A 21,385-nucleotide genomic window follows, 5' to 3' on the forward strand; every position below is an offset into this window, starting at 1 on the left:
TTATGCATGCAAGAAAACCAACAGAAACCAGCAGCTGGGAGGAAAAGAATTGAGGAAATTTTACTATCTGCCTACTGCAAAGGAGCGAGATTGGAGTTCAAATTCCATAAACTCAGAGGAACTTGTAAATACCCAGGGCTTTTCACTGAGTTCCCAGAAGGGTCATGCCAGAATAATAAGGAAAAAATGGAAACATAAATACCTTAAAAAAAAAAAAAAAGAAAGAAAATCAAGTTAGGAAAGGACTAAGGTGATATTGTAATATTCTGTCTGCCTTCCACAAGAAAACATAATCCTCTTTAGAGGATTACATTTTTCAGAGATCACACAATTTTAAGTATCAAGTTAAAAATTAAAGACATGTTAAGATGCAGGACCAACTGAACAAAACAGGAGAAAAATGGACAATTGAAACAGACCCATGGATAAATCAGATATTGAAGTTATAAGAGACTTTAAAATAATTACGTTTGATACAATTCAAGAAAATAGAGGAAAGAGTGGGAAACTTCAGCAGAAACCTAGGATCTGTTAAAAAGAAACCTTGTCAAATGGAAATTCTGTATTTAAAATATATATAGTGTCCTGGATTAAGAATTCATTAGTTTATTAGCAAATTAGAAATCACAAAGCAAAACACAAAAGAATTAGTAAATATGGACGACAGAGCAATAAGAAGTATCCAGATACTTTCTGTTGTGCCTGGTTTATTTCACTTAACATAATGTCTTTCATGTTCAACCATGTTATTTCAAATGACAGGATTTCTTTCTTTTTCATAGTTGAGCAGTATTCTATTGTGTTTATTTACCATGAGAAAGGCAAAGCATTTCTCATGAAATGCTTGCAGAGGATGAAAATGACCTAGTTGTTTCACGCCTTAGAATGCATAAGGAGAAAAATCATACAGAGAAGAGCATACAAGACATGTAAAGTACAGGGGAAATGTCCAACATATGTTTAATCCAAGAGGCAATTGGTGAAGAATTACTGGCTCAGAATTCCTCAGATGTGATTACAGATACTAAGCCATAAATTCGAAAAGATATACAGACGCCACATAGTATAAATAAACACACACACACACACACACACAAACACACACAAACTTAGACACATCATGATCAAACTACTGAAAACCATAAAGTGAAATCTTGAAAGGCAGCCAGAAGGAGAAAAATTTTTAAAAGTCAAAGAGCAATTACAGGGTCAAACAGTTAATGAGTTTTAAGACTATGATGTGAATTTACAATCTACTGTCCAGAAATTCTGCATGTTTCCCCCACACTCTTGAAAATGCTGTCACAAATATTGGTGTAACTTTGACATTCTAAGTACTAGAATATCTAAAGCTCTTTTTTTTTCTTATACCTTAAGTTCCGGGATACACGTGCAGAACGTAAAGGTTTTTTTTGTTGTTTTTTTTTTTCCTTTCCTCCCCTTCCAGAACATGAAGGTTTGTTACATAGGCATACATGTGCCATGGCGGTTTGCTGTACCCATTAACCCATCATCTACATTAGGCATTTCTCCAAATGTTATCCCTCCCCTAGCCCCCCACCCCCTGACAGGCCCCAGTGTGTGATGTTTTCCTCCCTGTGCCCATATATTCTCATTGTTCAACTCTCACTTATGAGTGAGAACATACAGTGTTTGGTTTTCTGTTTCTGTGTTAGTTTGCTGAGAATGATGGTTCCCAGCTTCATCCACATCTCTGCAAGAACATAAACTCATTCTTCTTTATGGCTGCATAACATTCCACGGTGCATATGTGCCACATGTACTTGATCCGGTCTAACATTGATGGGCATTTGGATTGGTTTCAAGTGTTTGCTATTGTGAATAGTACTGCAAAAAAAATTCACGTGCATGTGTCTTTATAGTAGAATAACTTATAATACTTTGGGCATATGCCCAATAATGGAATTGCTGGGTCAAATGTTATTTCTGGTTCTATATCCTTGAGGAATCACCACACTGTCTTCCACAATGGTTAAACTAATTTACACTCCCACCAACAGTGTAAAAGCATTTCTATTTCTCCACATCCTCTCCAGCATCTGTTGTTTCCTGACTTTTTAATGATCGCCATTCTAACTGGTGTGAGATGATATCTCATTGTGGTTTTGATTTGCATTTATCTAATGACCAGTGATGATGAGCTTTTTGTTTCATATGTTTGTTTGCCACATAAATGTCTTCTTTTGGAAAGTGTCTGTTCATATCTTTTGCCTACTTTTTGACTGGGTTGTTTGTTGTTTTCTTGTAAATTTGTTTAAGTTCCTTGTAGAATCTGCATATTAGCCCTTTGTCAAATGGATAGATTGCAAAAACTTTCCCTCATTCTGCAGGTTGCCTGTTCACGCTGATGATAGTTTCTTTTGCTTCACAGAAGCTCTTTAGTTTAATTAGATCTCATTTGTCTATTTTGGCTTCAGTTACCATTGCTTATGGTGTTTTAGTCATGAAGTCTTTGCCCATGTCTATGTCTTGAATGGTATTGCCTAGGTTTTCTTCTAGAGTTTTTATGGTTTTAGGTCTTACATTTAAGTCTTTAATACATCTTGAGTTAATTTTTGTATAAGGTATAAGGAAGGGGTACAGTTTCAGTTTTCTACATATAGTTAGCCAGTTTTCTTAACACCATTTATTAAATAGGGCATCCTTTCCCCATTGCTTGTTTTGGTCAGGTTTGTCAAAGATCAGATGGTTGTAGATGTGTGGCATTATTTCTGAGGCCTCTGTTCTGTTCCATTGGTCTATGTATCTGTTTTGGTACCAGTACCATGCTGTTTTGTTACTGTAGCCTTGTAAAATGATTTGACATTAGGTAGTGGGATGCCTCCAGCTTTGTTCTTTTTGCTTAAGATTGTCTTGGCTATGCAGGCTCTTTTTTGGTTCCATATGAAATTTAAAGTAGTTTTTTCTAATTCTGTGAAGAAAGTCAATGGTAGCTTGATGGAGATAGGATTGAATCTATGAATTACTTTGGGCAGTATGACCATTTTCACAATATTTATTCTTCCTATGAATGAGCATATAACGTTTTTCCATTTGTTTGAGTCCCCTCATTTCCTTGAGCAATGGTTTGTAGTTCTCCTTGAAGAGGTCCTTCTCATCCCCTGCAAGTTGTATTTCTAGGTATTTTATTCTATTTGTAACAATTGCAAATGATAGTTTGCTCATGATTTGGCTCTTCAGCAAAGTCTCAGGATGCAAAATTAATGTGCAAAAATTGCAAGCATTCATATACACCAATAATAAAGCTCTTTAATCATTAACCTGTTGCAGTTTCTGAATGATGAATGAAGTTGTTCAAAGTTTTAGAGAGATTTAGAGCTTGAGAACATTTTCACGAACTTTGTCCTCTTCTCATTTTTTTTTTGATTACTTAAGTATGGTTTATATTTAAGCATTATTTTGTGTTTCCATCCATTTTGTCTGCTAAACTATGCCTATACATATATACATATGGTTGATGTTTGCATATTCACTCTTTCCTATCTCAAATAACAAAATTCCAGAGACCCTGAGAGTTTCCATTACTCATATGTGTTTTCTTTTTTTTTACTCAAGGCACACTCACTCTTAGAATGGTTTATAAATTGCAGTTAGTTTTCAAAGTAATTTTGATTTTCTTGCAGCTCTTGTTTGCATGACAACCTTAAGGTGTCCTTGAGAAAAAGTGCTTTCATTTCAGTGTATTCAAATGCCCTTTTTTGGCTTCTGTGGGCAGCAATTATGGTGTCCTGTATCATCTGGTCTCTTTTTATGGCCATCCCCATAAAGCTAAGATGCAAAGATTCTACCCCCGGTGATTTAGGTTTGGCCTCATTCCAAGACTTAATTGGTGGAAACTTTGTCCTGTATTTAGTATTCAGGACAGAGCAAAGCATTTCTCATGAAATGGTTGCAGGAGATGAAAATTACCTAGTTGTTTCAAGCCTCACAGCAAAATGGAATTACCTTCTGGACCAGAACTGAGGCTCACGCTGACCACTTTCTCTTACCAAGTAATTTCCTAAGATACGAACAAGACTCATTTTGAAAATATAAAGCTCTATTGACAATATGCAATAAAGTGAAGAATTAGGGTACAAAATGTGATGTGAACACATTAGAATTGTAAACAAAATAATTAATAAAAGCATATGGAGAGAATCTGGAAGGAACTCCACCAAAATAATAATAATGGTGGTTTGAGTGTTGGGATAATAGGCAATTATTTTTCTTCTCACCATTTTACATGTTTTCTAGATTGTAGTTGTATTACCTTTATAATTAAACAATAAATTCTCTTTAAAAACATGTTAGAATAACTCTCCAATATAGATTTTGACAACCTACCTTTATAACCTCCTCTCCTTAGCAATAGACCTGGGATTATAATGCTTGAATGTCATAATTAAGATAATAAAATGTTAATAACCAAACTGGATTTTTTGACATTATGGTGTGCTTGTTTTGTAATGCACTTCTTTTTAGCACCTGTACAATTCAAACCTTTTAATTGCATTTTGCATGAATGTCAGGCAAAGTTATTGCAAGCAAGTTTTTGTATGTGCGTTTTTTTTAAGCTTGACATTATAGCAATCCAAATGTGGTGGGAACACTGCATTTAACCAAGCAGGAAGACAAAGCAGTAATTGTGATTTCATTCTAAGTCACCAGCAGTGGAATTTTTGAACCATCTTTTTAATCTTATAGATGCTTTAATCACTAACTGTAAGACTAATTTATCAAAAATATGCGATGATCTTCCATACCTTCTAGCAAATCTTCTACAAATGGAAAAAAATGAATATTAAAACATATAATTTTTTTCTTTCTGTTGTTTTAACTCCACAGTAGGTTTAGAAATAAAATCAAGATTTTATATGCATTAAATCTGTTTGTCCTGATATCATTCATTAATTTTTAACTCTATATAGTTTGAATGACTATAGAAAATATCCATAGCATTTTAACTGAGTATAATCTTCATTCTTACATGCATGACTAGAAAAAAATTCAGTTATCCTTAAGCAAAAATAAATCTATTTGTTATATAGAAATAAATTGCACATTATCATTCTTTTCTTAAAGGAGCTGCAATCAGGAACTATGGAAATAGATTCCACTGAGACTATCACAGCTATATAGTTACATCATAGCTGACTTCTCTCTTTGTCTTCTTGTGATAAGGCCTGAAGCATATTTGTTTGCCCTCTTGATGAGTTTATACCAATTTTGAACCTTATAATATGTATTTAAAATAAAGTTTTTCCTTGTCTGGGGTGAGTATGTCAAGAGGCATTTTGTTTTTTAATATTATGTGTTCACTAAATAACATTGTGCAGGTGATATCAAGCATCAGAGCAATTTCATATGATTCCAATCTCACCCCATGCCATGGAAAGTATGTGAATTAATTCTGGTATTCAGGAGTCTCTTAATCCATATGCTATTTCATAGAATTATGGATAAATAGAATCAGAAGGAAATTCCAATCCAGTGGTTTTGGAATGCAATTCTTTTTTCCAAAATCAATCTTCTGTAGAAGCCCTATACATAAAATGATAGAAGCTGAACTCCTTCACTGACTGGGTAAGAAGCTACTGAGTTGCCTCATGAAATTAACTTGTCCCATTCCATCTTTATCCATGTAGGCTGTTGAGCATCTCAACAGAACACAAGAGGCCCTCAGAAGATACTGCAAATTCAATTCCAGTTTCCTTCATATTACAAATAAATTAACAAAAATATTAAGAAATGAAGCAACTTGTCACAAATGAGGATCATAGAACACAAAGCCTTGCATACATTAAGTCTCAAAATATAAGTTGCCAGGGTATATGTTGTATTAGTTAATAAATGAGGCATACTTACAAATCTGGGGCATTTTTCACATCAAAATTGCTATTGTTGTTTAATAGAATGTTTTCTTCATTTGTCTGAAATTGTTCAAAGGAAAGTGTAATAGGAGAATGATGTGAAAATAAATACCCAAATGCCTGTGAATAGGCCAAATAACTTACAAAACATTTGGAAGATAGCTTAGTACAATATCTTAATGGGACAGCAAAATATTCAATCCAAGTACCATTGCCACACAGGCCTGGTAGACCTCTGGCTGCCACTAAAACTATAAATGCTTATTGTGTGCATCATCCCAGAGGACCAGAGGTATTTTCCAAGAACAAGAGCTCTGGCCAACTCTAGGATTGGGTTGAAGGTATACTGGACCTTCACTTTACAGGATTTATAAGGTAGATTATAGTTGAGTTTATACTGTCACAGAAATTATCAGGCATAGGAAGCTCTAGACGATCTAGGAATCCTGGATATTCTAATTGTTTAAGCACTGCAGTGTGTTACAGCACATATTCTTACTTCATATTATTTTAAATACTTGATTTAACCAGATGACTGATTTCCTGTGTTAGAAGAAGACATTTCCTCTTTCTATGCTTTAGTTATTCCATAACTCAAGAAATAATTATACCAGCATTTAATAGAAACACAAAATAAGTTACCACAATATGAAAAAGCTACGTTTATAACAACAACCATGACAGGCATGTAGAAAATGCAACAAGACTTTTGCTAGGTCTCAAAATTTTATTTAACATCTGATAGTTGAAACAATAAAGGAGAAGTATTATTAGTAAAAGAAGCAATAGATCTATCCTCAAATGGCCAAACTAGTTCAGCGATCCTCCCTCCCAATAGCCAATGAAGATTAGAGGGCTGTTGAAGAGCATAGATGATGAAGAAATTTAATAGTTATATATAAGACTATCACATTCCCTTTTCTCTCTAGTCTAGTAAGAGTGCCTCTCTCTGACCCAGAGAGATCAGAATATGTGTTAAAAAGGGAGATGAATGTTTCACTAACATGTCCTTAGTTCCTTGCTTGATACGTGGTAGCTACAAAAATGCCTAAGTCTGCCTATGCTGATTTAGAACAGGTATCTCCAGCTTGGAGGTGTCTTCTGGAGTTTGCAGAGGCAGAGAAATGGTGTTTGTGTCTTGCCTGAAGAGTTCTGAATGCTGGAGGTTGCCTAGAGTAGGTCTCAATGGCAGCCATAGAAAAAGAATGCAATGAATTGGCCTCACTCCTGAAGTTTGTCAGGGCCAGCTGGTATGCATTTTCACATGGACCCCTGGAGACCCAGCAAATTATCCAGGCTTGAATATTTTTGAAAGGACTCAGATGCCTGCCAAGAGGAAAAATGGACCATTTAGCTTTTTTTTTTTTTTTTTTTTTTTGGCCGGGAGAGAAAGGTGAGTTGTAGTTTCTCAAATGATCTATTCCCTACATCATGAAATGGTGCAGTGCAGAAATACCCAGCAACAGAGGAGGGGCCTTTCCACTTTATTTTGCACCCCTCCTTAGCTCCTGACCACAGAATAGTTAGAAGCTGAGGAGGAGGTAAAGGAAAGAGGTTTCAAGAACAGGAAAGAATAGCTTTTCCTACTTTTGGTCTCTATGAGCCCTAATTAGGCCCAAACAAAGAGCAATGTCATATTTGAAGTCAGTGGGAGAAGAAAGAATAAATGGTCACTTTATTTACCCTATTGAAGATAGACTGTTTGGTGTGCTAGTTATCCTTGTTTTACATTAAAAAGCATTGAAATGCAGAAAAAGGAGTGACCAAAGGGCACAGAGGTAGGAGATGACAGAACCAGGAGTCTTGTAACTCCAAAATCTATTTCTTGAGAGAACGCCATGTTCCCTCTATAGAGAGACTGTAAAGAAATTGAATGTAATACATATATTCCATGCTGCCTTTGTCTTTGGCATTTTCAACTTATATTCTAGAAAGATGAGATTGAACACTGGGAATGAGAGATCCCAGCACTGTCTGGGTTACTGCGAGTAAGTAACTTCACCTTCTTAAGCCTTCTTTTTTTCATTTATAAAATAAGGAGATTGAATCAATTTAGCTAAAATTTCCCTTTCAGATTTTACAAAGATATAATCATAGCTAAAAGAGAGGGGGGAAGAGGAGGGAAAGAGGAGGAGGAAGGAGAAGGAGAAGGCAGGGAGAGGAAAGAAAAGGGAAGAGGAGAAGTAGGAAGGGAGGAGAGTGTAGAGTAAAACCATGCAAGTGTAAGTAAGCTCCTGTATTCATTGCGTTAGTTGGATACTTTACACCTTAAATTTGCATTTTTATTCTGGAGAGTCAAAGAATTGAATTGGAACTTCAAAAAGTGTCTTTGCTTCCATATTTTCTCCTTCTTCCTTCCCATCATTTCTTTTACAGGCATTGCTAAGCTGATTTTACAATAAATAAAAAACACATACTTTTCAAAGCTGGAAACACTTCTACCTCTCTGACATACTTTCAGTTGTGGACAGTAAAGAAAATTCTTCAACCTCTGAAAGCACCCCAAAACTGGATTCCCAGGAGAAATCATGTATGGAGTTTTTTAAAAAACACATGATGTGAATGAGACTGGGAAATTGTAACCTTGGATAGGTTTGTTGCTGCAGCTTTCAATCCTGTCACAATAGGTGTCATGAAGATGAATAAAGTTGGTGCCATCTTCTGTTTTCATTATTATCCTAGGGGCTGGGATCGGAAAGGATTCATTTTGTGCCACTGTCATTTCTCATTACTATCTTTGTCATGAGAGTGAATTATAACAGCCCTCAGATGCCAGCCATGGCTTTGCTCTCATTACAGACTTTCATTCATGGGATGAAGATGGTAATAAGAGTGGAATGTCGTGTAAAAACAGAGCTCACTTCATGACAGTTGGAAATTGGTGATGAAAATGGAAAATGGCAGAAAAAATTAATCTTTTTTTTGTGGCAAAAATTGCCCTGCAAACAGCATTGTGCACCAAAGTTATCCTTCACTGTGGCAATGACAAAGCAATGAAAAGGCAAACAATGAACAGCTTTTGGAGCCAATGAAGAGATTCTGAAGTATCCATCTTGCTTCGTGCTTTGGAAATGTATCCCTTAATCCTGAATAATGTAATAGCCATTTGGCTCCAAAAGTAATGTGATAGGCAATTAGGAGCAGCTCTATTCTCCCTTCAGTGATGTGAATATCTCTATTACATACTGGCAGAAAGGCCCTACCAAATTTATGGAAGCCATTAGAATTTCTATATAGAGCACCTTTCATACACACACACACACACACACACACACACACACACTTGCACATATATATGCCCATGTATTTATGTGTTCATATATTTACAATTCTGGAAAAATATTTAGCTTACTCAATAATAGTGATATTCAAAGACAGGAATTCCACTTTTTATTTTGTACATACAAATTTAATATATTCTTGTATTGATTGAATTTTTTAAACAAGAGCATTCAACACTTAAAATTACAGAAATACTAACCTTCTTTACCATCAATATAACTGGCTCTGTATACCACTGAATTACCTTTATTACTGGATTTTGTTTATTGTCAAATCTAGACACATATTCTCTAACTAAAGTTGAAGAGGAAAAAGCGTTTACATCCAAATTTTGAAATGAATGCCCTCAGTCTCTTCTTTTACAGATACTTTTTACCACTGTATTCCAACTGTGATGTTTTTCTTTTCCCACCCAGAGGTCGTATCTTTTCAAAATGTGGGTTACAGTGTGCTAATGGTGGAAAGAACTTGTGTGAAATGGTCTTTTCATTAAATTTCACTTAAAGCAGTCTATTTAATGTTTTATCATTTGCCAACATACATAACAGATATTCAACATTTATCCACATTTCAACACATGTCATTGTTGGGAGGGAAAAACTGGCATTTTAATATGCACATTAAGCACAGAAACATTTATAAGATGGTTATTGGATACAGAAACGTGTTTTATGTGCACCTTAATGTCTGGCATATATTTAAGGTTACTAAATGTTGACACAGTTGTCTATGTTATATGGACAAGCCAGAGAAAGTAGGCATGAGAGACCACTTTTATTAGTATGAAAAGAAGGCAATTACACTGTAAGAAATTGCCTGAATTCACTTGGTTCCTTTTACTTTGGAGTGGTTCATAGCAAGGGCACATTTTAAATCTGGAACTTTTTTTTTTTATTGTACTTTAGGTTCTGGGGTACATGTGCAGATCATGCAGGATTGTTGCATAAGTACACACATGTCAATGTGGTTTGCTGCCTCCCTCCCCCCGTCACCTACATCTGGCATTTCTCTCTGTGTTATCAATCCCCAACCTCCCCACCCCCCGACTGTCCCTCCCTTGGCCCGCCCCCAACAGACCCCAGTGTATGATGCTCCCCTCCCTGTGTCCATGTGCTCTCATTGTTCATCACCTGTCTACGAGTGTTTGATTTTCTGTTCTTGTGTCAGTTTGCTGACACAAGAACATGCAGTGTTTGATTTTCTGTTCTTGTGTCAGTTTGCTGAGAATTATGGTTTCCAGATTCGTCCATGTCCCTACAAAAGACACAAATTCATAATTTTTTATGGCTGCATAGTATTCCATGGTGTATTATGTGCCACATTTTCCTTGTCCAGTCTATTGTCAGTGGGCATTTGGGTTGGTTCCAGGCCTCTCCTATTGTAAACAGTGCCACTATGAACATACGTGTGCATGTGTCTTTATAATAGAATGATTTATAATCCTTTGGGCATATGCTCAGTAATGGGATTGCTGGGTCAAATGGAATTTCTATTTCTAGGTCCTTGAGGAAGTGCCACACTGTCTTCCACAATGGTTGAACTAGTTTACATTCTCACCAATAGTGTAAAAGTGTTCTGTTTCTCCACATCCTCTCCAGCATCTGTTGTCTCCAAATTTTTTAATGATCACCATTGTAACTGGCGTGAGGTGATATCTCAATGTGGTTTTGATTTGCATTTCTCTAATAATCCGTGATGATGAGCATTTTTTCATGTGTTTGTTGACCTCATAGATGTCTTCTTTTGAAAAGTGTCTGTTCATATCCTTCACCCACTTTTGGATGGGTTTGTTTGTTTTTTCTTGTAAATCTGTTTTAGTTTTTTGTAGATTCTGAATATAAGCCATTTGTCAGATGGGTAGATGACAAAATTTTTTTTCCCATTCTGTTGCTTGCTGGTTCACTCTAATGATTATTTCTTTTGCTGTACAGAAGTTCTGGAGTTTAATTAGATCCCATTTGTCTATTTTGGCTTTTGTTGCCAATGCTTTTGGTGTTTTAGTCATGAAGTCCTTGCCTATGCCTATGTCCTGAATAGTTTTGCCTAGGTTTTCTTCTAGGGTTTTTATGGTGTTAGGTCTTATGTTTAAGTCTTTAATCCATCTGGAGTTAATTTTAATGTAAGGTTCCAGGAAGGGCTCCAGCTTCTGCTTTCTGCACACTGCTAGCCAGTTTTCCCAACACCATTTATTAAACAGGGAGTCCTTTCCCCATTGCTTGTTTTTGTCAAGTTTGTCAAAGATCAGATGGTTGTAGATGTATGGCATTGCCTCCAGGGTCTCTGTTCTGTTCCATTGGTGTATATCTCTGTTTTGGTACAAATACCAAGTTGTTTTCATTACTGTAGCCTTGTAGTATAGTTTGAAGTCAGGTAGCGTGATGCCTCTGGCTTTGTTCTTTTTGCTTAGAATTGACTTGGCTATGCAGGCTCTCCATTGGTTCCATATGAAGTTTAAGATGGTTTTTTCCTGTTCTGTGAAGAAGGTCATGGGTAGCTTGATGGGGATAGTGTTGAATCTATAAATTACTTTGGTCAGTATGGCCATTTTTATGGTACTGATTCTTCCTAACTGTGAGCATGGAATGTTTTTCCATCTGTTTGTGTCCTCTCTTATTTCGTTGAGTAGTGGTTTGTAGTTCTCCTTGAAGAAGTCCTTTACATCCTTTGTTAATTGTATTCCTAGGTATTTTATTCTCTTTGTAGCAATTGTGAATGGGAATTTGCTCATGATTTGGCTCTCTGTTATTCTGTTATTGGTGTATAGAAATGCTTGTGAAATCTGAAACTTTTATATTTACTTTAAGGGACTGGGGTGAAGATGATAGAATGATAATTGTTAGAAAAATATTGAAAAATATCTTTTAAACTAGTAGAATTTTTTACATAGGAAATATTTCAGAATAATTTTACATAGTTGTATAAAGTCATCGATTAAGTGTTCATAATTTAAAAATCTAAAATAATGAATTATCCTAAAGCTAATTCTAAAGAAAGTTTTATATAACTGCTAAGGGTGAAAGTGTAGAACACTTCAAATTATGTAAGGAAAACTCATTTTAGAGCATAGATTATTAACCATGTTAGAAAAACCATGAGGCATTTGTTCTAAATATCTGTAACCATAGATTCTAATTCAGTGGATTTGTAACATCAAAATCTGTTTTTAAGCTCTTTTTTTTAAAAAAAGCAAATTCTTATTTAGATTTGCATTAGAAACCACTGTTTCTGGAACTTTATAGATTATAAACTAGCTAGGTATTCACTTTTTTTCTATGCCTCTCTTCATCACATATTTTCTTCTCACTGAAAATACTCTCAATTCAATTCATCCATCTGTTAAACATTTATGTGTGCACCTATTACATGCCAAATGTTGAAATTAGGGAGCAAAGAAAATAGTGTTGACAAAGGACAAACAAAGTTTTCAAGGTACTTACTCAACTGGGATGGTGAGCGATATGGTTTGTCTGTGTCCCCACCCAAATCTCATATTGAATTGTAGTTCCCATAATCCCCACATGACATGGGAGGGATTCTGTGGGGGGTAATTAAATCATGGAGTGGTTTCCTCTATGTTGTTCTTGTGATAGTGAGTGAGTTCTCACAAGATCTCATAGCTTTATAAGCATCTGGTATTTCCCTGGCCAGCACTTGTTCTCTGTCCCGATGCCTTGTGAAGAAGGGCATGTTTGCTTCCCTGTATGTTTCCTGAGGCCTCCCCAGCCATACAGAACTATTAGTCAATTAAACCTCTTTTTTTAATAAATTACCCAATATTGGGTATTTCTTCATAGCAGTGTGAGAATGTACTAATACAGTGAGATAGAAAAACAAACTGTTACAATACATTGTGTGGATGAATATTTCAAGAGTAAGCCCTTTCTATGCAGGAGTACCTATAAGGGGATCTGGAAAAGGCTTTCCTAAGCACACAATACTAAACTGAGTCTTGAAGAGGCAATCATGAATTAGCCAGCTGGAGAAAGTTGTGTACTCAAAGGTAAATGGAACAGCAAGATCAAGGTAAGAACAGGTTAGAAAGTAAAGTACTGTGTTCAGGAAAGTGTGCAAGATTGTTAGTGTAAGAACTGAGATGGAAGTGTAGTTGGGGACCATATTAATTGCCACTAACACATATAGCACTTACTATGTGCCATAAACAGCATTCTAAGTGTTATACTCATTTAATCATCATAACAAACATATGAGGTAGGTACGACTGTCATCCTCATTTTTTTAAATAAGGAAACAGGCACAGAGAAGCTGTGAGAGGAACTTTTGTATTTTTAAGGATCTTTTATAAGATAATGAATATTCATCGGAAGATATTAAGCTGGGACAAATTATGCCAAAACCCCACATAAGCATGAGTCTGCCTCACTTTTCACCTCAAGCATTTTCTGGAAAATTGGATAGATTTCAAAAAGGAATGAAATGAAATTTGAATATGGGCTCAGTTAAATGTTATATTTCTATTAAATCTAACAAACACTTTTTTAAACAATTAATGCCTTGAGCGGTGATCAGCATTAGAAAACAGTGATAAAGTTTCAGAGCTTATGAACTAATTAGTTACATAAATAATCATAATGTCAAGGAAATGGAAATGCCAAAAATAAGTAGCATTTCAGATCAGTGATTACCATATAAGAGAATCTCAGTGTAAAGAAAGTTTATAACACTCAATGATAGTAAATACATTTATATAAAGTAAATATATTTCTTAATAATTAATTAAAGACAATCTACAAATCTGATTATATGTAAGGCAAATTCTGAGTAGTTAATATTGTATATCATCTTTTTAGTAAGTTTTGAATCTATCTTTATTATTTATTCAAAAATAAATGATTTTAAAAATCAGTTTATCAAAATGAACAAAAATCAATGAAAATTGATTCCATGTGTAGTAGAAACTAAGATATTTACAGGCTATGTTTGGACAGTGACGTAGAATGTAATTAGAAAACATTAAAATCTACTAAAAAATTGTTCATAAATTGTGTTGGTAATCCTAACTACATTTTGGTAGTCCAATCACCCAGGCTGGAGTGCAATGGCGGGATCTTGGCTCACTGGAGCCTCCACCTCCTGGGTTCAAACAATTCTCCTACCCCAGTCTCCCGAGTCTGCCACGATGCCCAGCTAATTTCTGAATTTTCAGTAGAGATGGGGTTTCACTATTTCTGCCAGGCTGGTCTCAAGCTCCTGACTCAAGTGGTCCGCCCATCTCAGCCTCCCAAAGTGCTGGGATTATAGGCGTGAGCCACCGCGCCTGGCTATATTACCGTTTTTATTATTGTTAAACATCAATAACTGAGGAATTAATAGATCAAATCAATGTTACTATCAAACAGATTTTTTATACATGATGAAGTCACTTTTAAAACTATGTAGTATTTTTGTAGCTATATAGTTTGTTTTTGCTTAACTAATTTTTTATTATGTTTTATTTGTATAGACATGACCTTAGATTTATTAATTAAATTCGCAACAGAAAAAAAAAGGCTGAGAAAAGTATTTTACCGTGGCGATCATTTTAAATGAGGTTCATAGAATTTTAGTTTCTGATTAGGTTTCTCAAAAGTGGAAGTGGAGGTAGAGAACAGGTTGAAGGAAAAAAAAAGAAAGACCATTTAGATAAACTTTCACTACTACTCCTATAGATTCAATTATAACAGCTCTAGGGACTGAAAAGTACATGTGTGCATTTGATTAGACATCATTTTTTAAAAATATCTTATATAAAATTGGGTATATTGCTCTTTTTAATCTACATTGCATCATGACCTTTTTCAATTCATTGAATAACTGCGTTTATTTAAAAGCTAATCAAGACGCCACTCTAAATCTTACTCAGTCCTTCACAGATTACACATATTTTATTAGATCTTAAAGTTACTTCCATGTTTTCACGATTATAAATAATTCTGCAGTAAACATCTTTATGGGCATAATTTTTCATATATGTTAGATTATTTTCTTTTTGTACCATAACGAAGATGTTTGAATTAAATGTATAATCACGTTTAAAGCTTTTCATACATGTTGCCAAATAATTTCTCAAAATCTTTCTGCTCCAGTTGCTGCTAAAAGTTATAGACACACGAATTAGTATTACTATGTGGGTTTTTCTTTTATGTTGTTTAATTTTTTGTTCATTATCATTACTTGAGATATGATTTACATAGAGTGAAAATTACCTATTTTATTTGCACAGTTTGTTGAGCTTGACAAATATATAATGTGTATGACCACAATTTCAACCCAATTATATAATATTGCCATTACTCCAAAGAGCTACCTGTGGATCTTTGCATGGAGGAAGGTTCCACTTACCCTGGGTCCCTGAAAACTACTAATTTGATATTTGTGGTTATAATTTTGCTTTCTCAAGAATGTCATGTAACTGGAAATACGAGCTTTTTCACTTGGGTTAATGCTAACAGCATCATGTTGTTGATGTAACATTTGTCCCTTTTTGCTTAATAATATTCTATTATATGGATATACCACAATTTGTATCTATCTATTCACCAGTTGATGGGATTTGAATTGTTTCCAGTTTTTAGTGACTATGAATGAAATTGTTACAAACATTCACGTACAGATGTTATGTGGAGATATGGTCTCAACATTCTTGTGAAAACACTTGGAGCAGGATGATTGACTTTTAGTTAAGTATTTCTTTAACTTTATACTGCCAAACTACTTTCTAAAGTGACTGTACTATTTTCCATTCCCGCTAGCAATCAATAGGAGAAGCAGATGTATTGCATCCCTCACCAGCAATAATTTTTGTAATTTTAATCAATCTAATAGGTGTGTGATTATATTTTTTTGTGGTTTACATTTGAATTTTCCTACTGATTAATAATTCCAAGCACTTTTTTTTCATGCACTTATTTGGCATATATATTTTTTATTAGTGTATGAAATTTCTGTTCAAACTTTTGCCCATTATATTGGATTGCTTATCTCCTTCTTATTGTATTTTAAGAGACCTCTTGAGAGCAGAAACGTTTAATTTTGATAAAACACAAAAGCAAAATTTTTTCTTATGGTTTGTGCTTTGGTGTGCCATATAAAAATATTTGTCCAACCAAAATTCGCAAAGGTTTTCTCTTGTATTTTCTTACAGAAGTTGTACATTTCTAAGTTCCTCACTAAGGTCTATGATCCATTACAGGTTAACATTTGTATACAGTGTGTATACAAATACACAGAGAGAAGAAAGTTTTTGTTCATGTTGGGTTTTTTGTCCCAGTAAAATTTTTTTAAAAGAATAAACTTTCTCTCCAGAATTACCTTGGCACATTACATTTATCAAAAATCAATTTATCATATACATGTGAGTCTCTTTCAGACTTCCTATTTTGTTCTATCAATTAATTAGCAAGTCTATCCTACCATTAAAAGTGCAATGTCTGGATTACTGAAGCCTTATAATAAGTCTTGAAGTCAGGTTTTGTGTGCCTTCCAAATTCGTTTTGTTTAATTTCAAAATTGATTGGACTATTCTATGACCATTGCCTTTCCATATATATTTTAGAGTCACCTTCCCAATATCTAAAAATAATCCTCATTGGATTGTGATGAGTATTCTTTCCAATCTTTATACCAATGTAGAAAGATTTGATAAGTTAATAATACTGAGTTTCCAATCCATGAATACAATATATCTCAATGTACTTAGATAATTTAAAATTGTTCTCATTAGTGTTTCTATTTTTTAATGTAAAAGTCTTCCACCAAGTAGGTTAGTTAGATTCATCACTAGGTGTTTCATATTTCCTTTTTATACTATTGTAAATTATGCAGATCTTAAGATTTATTTTAGTCTCTAAGTGTTCAGTCCCAGTTTATGAAAATGTAGCTGATTTTTGTATGTTGGCCATGTATTTGGTAACCTTTCTAAATTTGTTTAGGGTTTCTATGAAGTATTTTGTAGAGTCCTTCGGATTATATTCCTAGATGGCTATGGTTTGCTGCAAATAATGATACCTTTTTCTCAACCTTATATACATTTTTATTTATTTATCTTGCCTTATAACACTATCTAGAACCTCTTTTGTAATGTTGTGTAAAAGTGATAAGATTGGACTTTCCTTTATTGGTCACATTATGAAATGCACTGATCTTTTACTATTAGGTTTACTGTCAGATATAGGCTATTATAGATGTCTTTTACCAAGTTAAGGAAGTTACCTTCTGCTACTGGATTGCTGAAATATTTTTATTGTGAGTACATGTTGACTTAAAAAAAACTCTTTAATTGTATCTGTTGAGATAATACAATTTTCTATTATATTGTTTTGATATGTTGAATTATAGTGATTGACTTTCACATGGAAAATCAACCTTGCATCCCAGAGATAGATGCCACTCTTCGTGCTGTATCAGTATTCTCATACATTTCTAAATTTGATTTGATAATAATTTGTTAAAGAATTTTGCAGGAGAGGGTATTGAACCATGTCAGCATTCAATTTTTGGTACCATTTTTGTATTTTTTTTTCTTGTAATATTGTTGTCTGGCTTTGGTAACATCAGGTCTCATAAAATGAGTTGGAAAGCATTCTCATTTTAAATTTTCTGAAACAGTTTGTATGAAACTGTCATAATTCTTCTTCAAATGCTTCACAGAATTCACTCATGCTATCATCTGGGGCTTCAGTTTTTGAGGGGAGAAAATTTTTAATTAAAAATTCAAATAACTTAGCAAATGGCATGCTATTCAGGTTATCTCCTTCAGGAGTAAGATTCAGTAGTCTGTTTTTAGCAGCACGAATTTATCCATTTCATGTTTTCAAACGTAGTATCATAGGGCTAATGATATTCTATTATTATCCACGTAATGTCTGTAAGACATGTAGTTATGTCCTCTGTTTATTCCTGATATTGGTAATTTTATCTACTTTCTTTCATTCTTCATCGTTCTGGTTATACTTTCATCAGTTTGATTGAACCAGTTTTTAGATTCACTGATTTTATTTTATTTTTTAAATAATTTTTTAGAGATGAGGGTCTCAATTTGTTGCCAAGGCTGGGCTGAGCTCAAACTCTTGGCCTCAAGCAATTCTCTCACTTCAGCCTCTCAAGGTATTAAGATTGTAGGCAGAGAAATGGTGTCTGGTTGATTTGATTTTTTAATTTTTTTCAATTTCATTCATTTCTGCTGTTTATTTTCTTCCTTCAGATATCTTTGTTTATAATTTTCTCTTCTTTTTGTAGTTTTTAAGGTGATGACAGTTTGTCGGCTTCTGACATTTTCTTTTTTTCCCCAGCTATACTAATGTAAAATTGAACAAATTTGTATATATTTATGGCATTCAACATAATTTGATATTCATACACATTATAAAATGATTTCCAAAATCAAGTTAATTAACATATCCATCACTTCACATGCTTATCATTTGCATGTGTGTTTGTGTGTGTTAAAATAATTAGGATCTGCTCTCTTATCAAATTTCAAGTGTATAATACGCTATTATTGATTAGAGTCACCATGCTGTACATTAGATCCCCCAGAAAACCTTTTTATATTATAACCAAAAGTTTATGCCCTTTGACTAACATCTCCCCATTTCCCCCAGCCTCTGGCAACCACTGTTCTAATCTTTGCTTCTATGAATTTGACTTTTTTAGATTTCGCATAAAATTGAGATCATGCAGCATTTGTATTTCTGTGCCTGGCTTATTTCACTTAGCATAATGTCCTCCAAGTTCATCCATATTGCCTCAAATGGGAAGATATGCTTCTTTTTTAAGGCTGAAAAAGATTCCATTATGTGCGTATTTGTTACATTTTCTTTATGAATTCATATGTTGAAAGACACTTAGGTTGTTTACATTTAGTGGCTATTGTGAATAATGCTCCAGTGAACGTGAGCATGCAGATATCACTTTGAGATACTGATTTCACCTTCTTTGGATATAAATCCGGAAGTGAGATTGCTTATTGGTAGTTCTATTTTTAATTTTTTGAGGAACCTCCATATTGTTTTTCATAATAGCTGTACCACTTTACATTCCCACCAACAATGCACATTATCCCTTTTCTCCACATTCTGTTGTTATCACTTGCCTTTTTTATAATAACCATCCTAACAGGTGCAGGGTCATAGCTCATTGTGGTTCTGATTTGCATTTCTCTGGTGATTAGTGATGTCGAGCACCTTTCATAAACCTGAAGGTCATTTTATGTCTTCTTTGGGAAAATATCTATTCATACTTTTCCCATTTTTTTTAAGCAGGTTTTCTGATTTTATTTGCTGTTGAATTGTATGTGTTCCTTACATATTTTGGATATTAACCGTTTGTAAGATACATAGTATAAAGTCATGTGCACATGTATGTTTGTTGCAGCACTGTTCACAATAGCAAAGACTTGGAACCAACACAAATGCTCATCAATGATAGACCGGATAAAGAATATGTGGTACATGTACACCATAGAATATATACAGCTATAAAAAAAGATGAGTTCATGTCCTTTTCAGGGACATGGATAAAGCTGGAAACCATCATTCTCAGCAAACTACCACAGGAACAGAAAACCAAACACTGCATGTTCTCACTCTTAAGTGAGAGTTGAAAAATGAGAACACATGGACACAGCGAGGAGAACATCACACACAGAGCCTATTAAGGGGTGGCGGGTTAGAGGAGGGGTAGCATTAGGAGAAATACCAAATGATGGGTTGATGGGTGCAGCAAACCACCATGGCACATGTATACCTATATAACAAGCCTGCATGTTCGGCACATGTATCCCAGAACTTAAAGTATAATAATACAAAAAAAGAAAAATGTATATTTGCAAATATTTGTAAATAGACTCCCTTTTAATTTTATTGATTTTTTATTTGCTGTGAAGAAGACTTTTAGTTTGAAATAGTACCACTTGTTTATTTTTGCTTTTGTTGCCTGTGCTCTTTGGGTCATATCTAAAACATCATTGTCAAGACCAATGTCAAGAAGCTTTTTTTTATGTTTTCTGCTAGAATTTTTATGGTTTCAGGTCTTATGTTTAAGTATTTAATCTATTTTGAGTTTAAAAGTCCAATTTCGTTTTTTTTATATCTGGATATCTAGCTTTTCTCACAACATTTATTGAAGAGACTATCATTTCCCCATTGTGTATTCTTGGCACCTTTGTCAAAGATTAGTTAGCTCTGTTTATTTCAGGGCTCTCCAGTCTGTCCATTGATCTGAAAAAAATATATGGATCTGCTTTTATGCCAGTATCATACTATTTTATTACTATAGCTTTATTATATAATTTGAGATTAAGACGTATGCTGCCTCCATCTTTGTGCTTCTTTCTCAAGTTTTCTTTGGTTAGTCTTTTGTAGTTTCATACAAATTTTAGCTTTTTTTTTGTATTTTGGGGGAAAATGCCATTGGCATTTTTGGTAGGGATTGTATTGGATCTGTAGGTAGAATTGGGTAGTATGGACATTTCAACAATATTAATTTTTTCCAATCCCAATGAATATCTTTTCATTTGTTTATGTCCTCTTCAATTTCTTTTATTACTGTTTTAGAGTTTTCTTTCCAGATATCTTTTATCTCCTTGTTTAAATTTATTCATGAATACTTTATTGTTTTCAATGCTACTGTAATGGAATTTTTTTCTTAATCCCTTTTTAAGACAGTTCATTGTTCATATAGTTCATAGCATTAATAACTTTAATTCCTAAATTAATTATCTTGAGAAATGTTACATTATAAATATTCTTTTGGTAGAGAAGAAAACATGTGAGAAAATATGGATATCAAGACGGACTCAAAACCTGATTTAAAAAAGAAAAACACACGCCTGTAATCCCAGCACTTTGGGAGCCCAAGGCGGGTGGATCACGAGGTCAAGAGATCGAGACCATCCTGGTCAACATGGTGAAACCCCGTCTCTACTAAAAATACAAAAAATTAGCTGGGCCTGGTGGCGCGTGCCTGTAATCCCAGCTACTCAGGAGGCTGAGGCAGGAGAATTGCCTGAACCCAGGAGGCGGAGGTTGCGGTGAGCCGAGATCGCGCCATTGCACTCCAGCCTGGGTAACAAGAGCGAAACTCTGTCTCAAAAAAAATAAAATAAAATAAAAAAGAAAAACGGACTTGGATTCTGAATATAAAGACATTTTAGAAATTTTTTAGTCAATAGTTAATAGGTCTTTTCTTTTTATGTAGACACAAGACAAATATTACCAAAATTTTTGTCTAAA

The 21,385-nt window shown here is 34.3% G+C and overlaps 1 long non-coding RNA gene across 2 annotated transcripts in view; it reads left to right on the top strand.

Moving 5' to 3' along the window:
• LOC105728784 (uncharacterized) overlaps positions 1-20,988 on the top strand; it is a 71,923-nt gene extending 50,935 nt beyond the window's left edge. The window contains exon 6 of one of the 2 annotated variants that reach the window (XR_001110125.2): positions 20,910-20,988. This is a non-coding gene — a long non-coding RNA (uncharacterized LOC105728784). Of the gene's footprint in view, positions 1-5,648; positions 6,179-20,909 lie in introns of those variants that run through there. The other variant, XR_001110124.2, reaches the window with a different exon arrangement.
• Positions 20,989-21,385: the final 397 nt, after the last annotated feature.

The sequence above is a fragment of the Aotus nancymaae genome, unplaced genomic scaffold (genome assembly GCF_030222135.1).
Source record: "Aotus nancymaae isolate 86718 unplaced genomic scaffold, 86718_ANA_hifiasm-v0.15.2.pri h1tg000016l, whole genome shotgun sequence".
NCBI lineage: Eukaryota > Metazoa > Chordata > Mammalia > Primates > Aotidae > Aotus > Aotus nancymaae.